Raw genomic sequence first — 6,395 nt, forward strand, 5'->3', positions numbered from 1 at the left:
GACAAGAGCGTGCTGCTCACATGTCTGCTGTTCACGTGGTTGAAAAAATAATGTGAAAAGAAGTAGGAAATAAAGCAACAAACAAAAAAAGGAGAACAAAGAAAAAAGCAAAAAAAGAAAAGCTAACAAAATAATAATAAAAAAATAAAAATGAAAATTGTAATGTCATTCCTTTGGCTGGCTTAGGATCCCAGTTTTCTGGAATGTCTGTGATTTTTTTTTTTCTGTTGCTGGGACTCTTGATCTGATTTCAATCTTCTTATTGAGACTTGCTTTGTGTCCCCACATGTGGTCTATCCTAGATAATATTCCATGTGCATTTGAAAAAAATGTATATTCGGATGAAAATTTAACTATATTAGTAGGGACTCATTTTTCTCCAATTTGTCTCAGACTCAAGCACCCCTGTCATTTATCCCAGGCTGGCTTTACACATTTCATTACCTGCCTGGCTTCTTACACATTTGAAATTGAAATGACTGATTAATTCTAATCCAAATCTTTTATTTTATACATGAGGAAGCAGAAACCAAGAAAAGTAAAGTAACCAGAGATTATAGAAAAATAAATACTAGTATGCTGGGCTTCTGTCTTTTACTATAGACCTCTTTCCATTTTTTGAACACAAATAATGCTGTTTGAATCACCCTGGGAAGAAATGGCTACTGGGGGGGGGGCGGGGGGAGATCATTCTCTCTGCATCCCTGCAGCTTCCCTGTGGACTTAGTCCTTTACTACCACATCAGCTCTAGCAGTTGGGCCAGTGACAGGACACCTACCCTGCAGTTGAATTCCAGTATGATAGCTGAAGGCATTTCAATGCTTGACTGTCTAAACCTTCCCTCCTTATGGGGGACCTAGAGAAGCTACATGCCTGTTTTGGCAGTTTGTCTCAGTACTCATTTTTTATTACACAGATTAAGAGACCAGTATTATATTATAAACTCTCCGTTATCCCATATGACGTTAATGTGAGATAATTTCAGTCCACTAGAGTGCCATAACAAACAAAAAACAAAAACAAAAAATGAGAGGTGTTAGGGCATGACAGCAGCTGTCAGGATGTTGCAAATGCTTATTTGAAATATTGGATTAAACCAGTCTCATGTGACATTAGCAGTGGCAACTGGTCTTTGTAGAGTAAGTTCATTCATTTGCACTATGTAAATGAAGGTCCCATGCAGACTGTTGTGAGAGCAAATGCCCCCTCACAGAGTTATGGAATAAAAGTTCTAGGCTGGAGAGGAGCTTAGAGACCACTGAGGACCATGCTTCTGCAGTCCTCTTGGAGGGCTTGCTGTCTTCTCAGTTTCCAGTGCTAGGCTCATGAACCACCTTGTCAGGAACACTTGCTAAGCTTCACCGACCATAAGGGTGAACATCAGTAGTACTTTGATTTTTTTTTCAAATAGGGTTTTAAAAATATCACATCTTAAATGTAATCCAGCTGCATGTGTATTTCTTGTTTTTCTGATTGTAGACTCAGTGAAAGAGTAGAAATAATCCTGCCCTCCTCCCCCTCACCATGGCATCCATCATCAGGCTTCCCAAAAGCACGGCTCACTGACTGATGTTCTAGTGCAAGCCTGTTTTGCTGTGGGTTTTTAACAGATGAGAAGACTAGTCAACATAAAAGATTATTCAGTGGGGCAAATTATTTCGTCACATTCTCCTAAGCACACATGTCTGTATTATACAGAGAACAATCTCACCTGTGACTTATAAAGATATATGCAGACCCTAAAGTAAGAATTTAAGATTAGGCCTTCAAACCTAACATTGGGATATGACATTATCTATCAATCTGGAATTTTGCATTTCATAGCAATTGTAAAATAAGACAATGAAGTTCCACACAAAAAAAACATTGAAAGCTTTATTAAAGATGCTTGAAACTCTTGATAAGTTTGTAAATAATTAGCATGTTTACAAAATTGGGCCTTCCCATCCACCCTACCCTACTGTCAGAGTACATTGGTATAAAACTGAATAACAGTTATCAATCTGGAATTTTGCATTTCATAGCAATTGTAAAATAAGACAATGAAGTTCCACACAAAAAAAACATTGAAAGCTTTATTAAAGATGCTTGAAACTCTTGATAAGTTTGTAAATAATTAGCATGTTTACAAAATTGGGCCTTCCCATCCACCCTACCCTACTGTCAGAGTACATTGGTATAAAACTGAATAACAATGGTGACAGAAAAACTCTAGTTATTTTCTGATCTCAAGGAGAAAGCTTTCACATTTTGTAGGGCGTGGCTATAGGGTTAAGCCTGGGACTGACCTGTTGGCAAAGCCATAAACAAGTCCCAGCTTAGAGGGCACAGTCCTCTTAGCATAATTAGGCTTGACCTTAGCTCCCTATATCTTATCTGGGCAGCTAATGGGCTGTGGGAGGTGCAGCAAGTGTTGCCAAAACAAGTGAAACTCACAAGAACATTGTAACTATGGTGACCACTACGTTGTTTGTTGTTTACCTCTGGCTATAAAAGAAAGGCTCAGCTTGCCTCTGGATCTCTCTGTGTGGCCTCAGCCAGGCACAGGAAGATCCACCTAGACCCAGCTTATTCTCTTTGTCTGTCTTTTCTTCATCCATTCACCGCCCTCACTCAGGCTTTCAGAATCCTTGGTTGAGCTGGCTTGGCACAACATTTCACCCTAAATAGAGTGGGGCCTTGACTTACGAGTTTAATTCGTTCGAGACCGAGCTCGTTAAGGAGCTCGTTAACTCAAATTACTCTATCAACTCATTGCAAAAAATTGGCTGAGAGACAGCTGGTATCTCAAAAAACTCGTTAGTCGGGACACTCGTAAGTCAAGGCCCCACTGTATGGTGTTGCTGTAGGCTTTTTAAAGATCTTTTTCAAGTTAAGGAAGTTTTATTCTTTTGCCAGTTTGCTGAGTTTTTATAAAATTATGAATGCATATAAAATTTTATTTTTAAACTAGAGGCCCAATGCACAAAATTCATACAAGAATAGGCCTTCCTTCTCCCCCCACTGCCAGCACCAGCCAGATGTCATTCTGGATATCCTTCTGGACACAGCCGGGGCCAGAGGGAAGCCCGGGTCCCAGGTGCCAGAGAGAAGTTGATGTGCAGTCTAATTAGCATATTACTCTTTTATTATTATAGATGTCTGCATCTATGCAAATGATCATGTGATTTTTCTCCTTTATCCTGTTCGTCTTATACATTACATGGACACATTTTCAGATGTTAAGTCAACTTCACAGTCCTGGAATATACCCAGCTTGTCATAATGGATTATCTTTTTCATAATTTGCAGGGTTAGATTTGATGTTATTCTGTTTAAAAGTTTTATATCTATGTTCATGAGTAAGAAGGACCTGAAATTTTCATTTCTCATAGTGTCCTTACCAAGTTTTGATAACTAGGTTACACTGGCATCTTAAAATTAGTTCTGAAATCTTCTCTCTTTTCTCCCTATTATCTGTAAAAACTTACAAAATATTGGTAATATTTATTCTTTAAAATGTTTAGTAAAACCCACTCTTAGGCCATTTGGATCTAGAGTTTTATTTGTGGAAAGGTCTGCAATTATTTTTCACTTTTTTTTAAAGTAAAAGGATTATTAAGTTTTTATATTTCTGCTTTAGTCATTTTGGTAACTTGCATTTTTTAAAAATTTAACCATTTTATAAAATTTTTCAAATTTGGCTTTTTACATTCTGCTATGGTATTTTAAGAACCATATGATTTTTACTGTTATCTTAAGAACTGTAAGATTTTAACAGTGCATTCTCTTATTATTAATATCTCCCCACTTTGTTCTAGATCTGTTTCAAAGTTATAAACCCTTTTAAATTAATTATTAATACTATTTTAATTCATTATCCTATTTTTGTTTTCGCTTACATTTTCAGATTTTTCTTTCTTCAATTTGAGTTTAATTTGTTATGCTCTTTTAAATCTTTTATTTGAACATTTAGTCATTTATTTTATCTCCTTCTCTAACACAGGTGCTTATTGCTATAAATTTTTATGCGTGGCTTTCCTTGTATTCCACGAGTTTGATAAATATGGTAATTTTGTTATTCATTATCTAACATTAATTGTGATTCCTTTGCTTTGATACATAGATTATTCAGACTGTTTTGTTTCATTTTGTCTTGTTTTTACTTCCAAACTTACGAGGACTTTGGAGTGTGTTGTTGTCATTAATACTCTCTAGGTTAATTGCATTATGGACAATGCATTAAATTCCCTGAGACTTGCTGTGAGAAACTGCATCACCTCCCTCATATGACCCTCTTTGCAGTAGAGTTAACACTCTTGTAACTGACTCAGTTGTAAGCCATAAACCTGCTTTGTCCAACGAGATGTAAGTGGCAGTGACAGGAGATACTTCTGAGATCTCCCTTTCATCTGTCAAATGGCAGTGCCCCAGGCAGAGGCAGCTCTGCCAGCCTGAGTCATAGGAGGACCTGGAGAAGAGTTAGAGGCATTCCCGATGATATTGGGGGTCACTGTGACTACAGTATCATCTAACTAATGGAATCCATGCCTTTGTAATGCCTTACCTTGAGAATTTAAGGACTTGTTTCCATAGAAATAACATTTAACAAATGTAATAGAATGTCACTTCTGAGATTAGGTTACAAAAAGACCTTGGCTTCCATTGTGGACACCTTCTCCTACCCTCAGGTTCTGTCTCTGGGTGTCTCTCTCTTTCTATCACTAGCAGTTGCAGTTATTGAAAGGGTTAAAGAGAAAAAAATGGGGCAGAGAAAGACTTACTGTGCTTAGCAGATATCTTGCAAAAAGCTTGCAGCCTTGAGCACAGCACAGCTCAGGTGACCAGAAGACACCTGGCATGGGAGGAACCAAGGAGGGACCAGACCCTTACGTCAGCAGAGCAGCTTGCAGCCAGCAAGGATTAATAAAAACCTCTCTCTCCCTGCTCTCTTCGCTGATGCTTTTCTTATTCTCAGCCCACCTGCACCTAGGTGGTCGGAATAAAATCTCTTTTGATACATTATGCCCTCGTGTCATAGGTGCGCAACCCCGGCCCACTGCGGACCTTTCAGTCATCATGACAACACCCAGGCAGGCTATGCAGAGATCCACATGGCAAGGAACTGAGGCCTTCGAGCAACTGCAGATATGGGCTTGGAAGCCGATCTGAGCCAGGCACAGAAGTGAGTTAGGAAGTGGATTCTTTGGCTTTAGTTGAGACGAGATGATTGCAGCTCCAGAAGGTATCTTGATTGCAGCCTCCTGAGATTCCCTGAGCCAGAAGCATCACACTTAACCACTCCTAGATGCCTGACCCTCAGAAAATGTAAGATAATAAATGTTTGTTGGTTTAAGACACTAAGCTTTGGGGTGATAGGTTATGTAGAATAGGTAAATAATACATATTTTATACCTGGAAATGGGGTGCTGCCATGAAAAATACTTTAAATGTGGGAGTAGTGTTTAAACCAGACAGTTGGCAAAAGGTGAACGGATTCCTAGGAACATGTTAAAAAGCATAAATTCCCTTGAACAGACCGTTAGTAGCACTCTAGATTTTGAGGACACTGTGAGTGAGGACTTACAAGGAAATGATGAACATATTTTTGGGAACTGGAGGAAGGGGTTTCCTAGTTACATAGTGATGGAAAGGTTTGCAACATTATCACCTGCAGGAACATGAAAGTACCATGTATGTCAAATGAGCTGAGGAGATTTCCAAGCAAGTTGTTGAAGATACCAAATTCTTTTTGTTGCTTATAGTGAAATGCAAAAGGAGAGAGATAAATTGTGGGAAGGACTGTTAATCACAAAGAATCCAGGAATATCTGGATTTGAAAACCCTCAGACCCTCAAGATGACATATGATGCAAAAATTAAGAAATGGCTTCCAAGCAATGTTCAAACCCAGGGCATTGTCAACAAATGATGGTCTAGAGCAGGGGTCCTCAAACTACGGCCCACGGGCCACATGCAAATACAAATATTGTATTTGTTGCTGTTTTGTTTTTTTACTTCAAAATAAGATATGTGCAGTGTGCATAGGAATTTGTTCATAGTTTTTTTTTAAACTATAGTCCGGCCCTCCAACAGTCTGAGGGACAGTGAACTGGCCCCCTGTTTAAAAAGTTTGAGGACCCCTGGTCTAGAGATGAAGCTGCAGGTGGGATCATAAAACCTTGCTTCAGACCTCAGGAAGATCAGGTGGCATCCCACAGTACTGTTTATTCACACAAAAAGCCCTTTAAAAAGAGAAAGTGCCAGAGGGAGAGACCAAGATGGCGGCATAGGTAAACACTAAGCGTGCACCTCACAGATCCTCTCAACTGAACAGTATCTCTGAGAAAGCTTAAGGTTTTATTTAAAAGGAATATGGAGGGCCGAAACCGGTTTGGCTCAGTGGATAGAGCGTC

The sequence above is a fragment of the Myotis brandtii genome, unplaced genomic scaffold (assembly GCF_000412655.1).
Source record: "Myotis brandtii unplaced genomic scaffold, ASM41265v1 scaffold415, whole genome shotgun sequence".
Classification (NCBI taxonomy): Eukaryota; Metazoa; Chordata; class Mammalia; order Chiroptera; family Vespertilionidae; genus Myotis; species Myotis brandtii.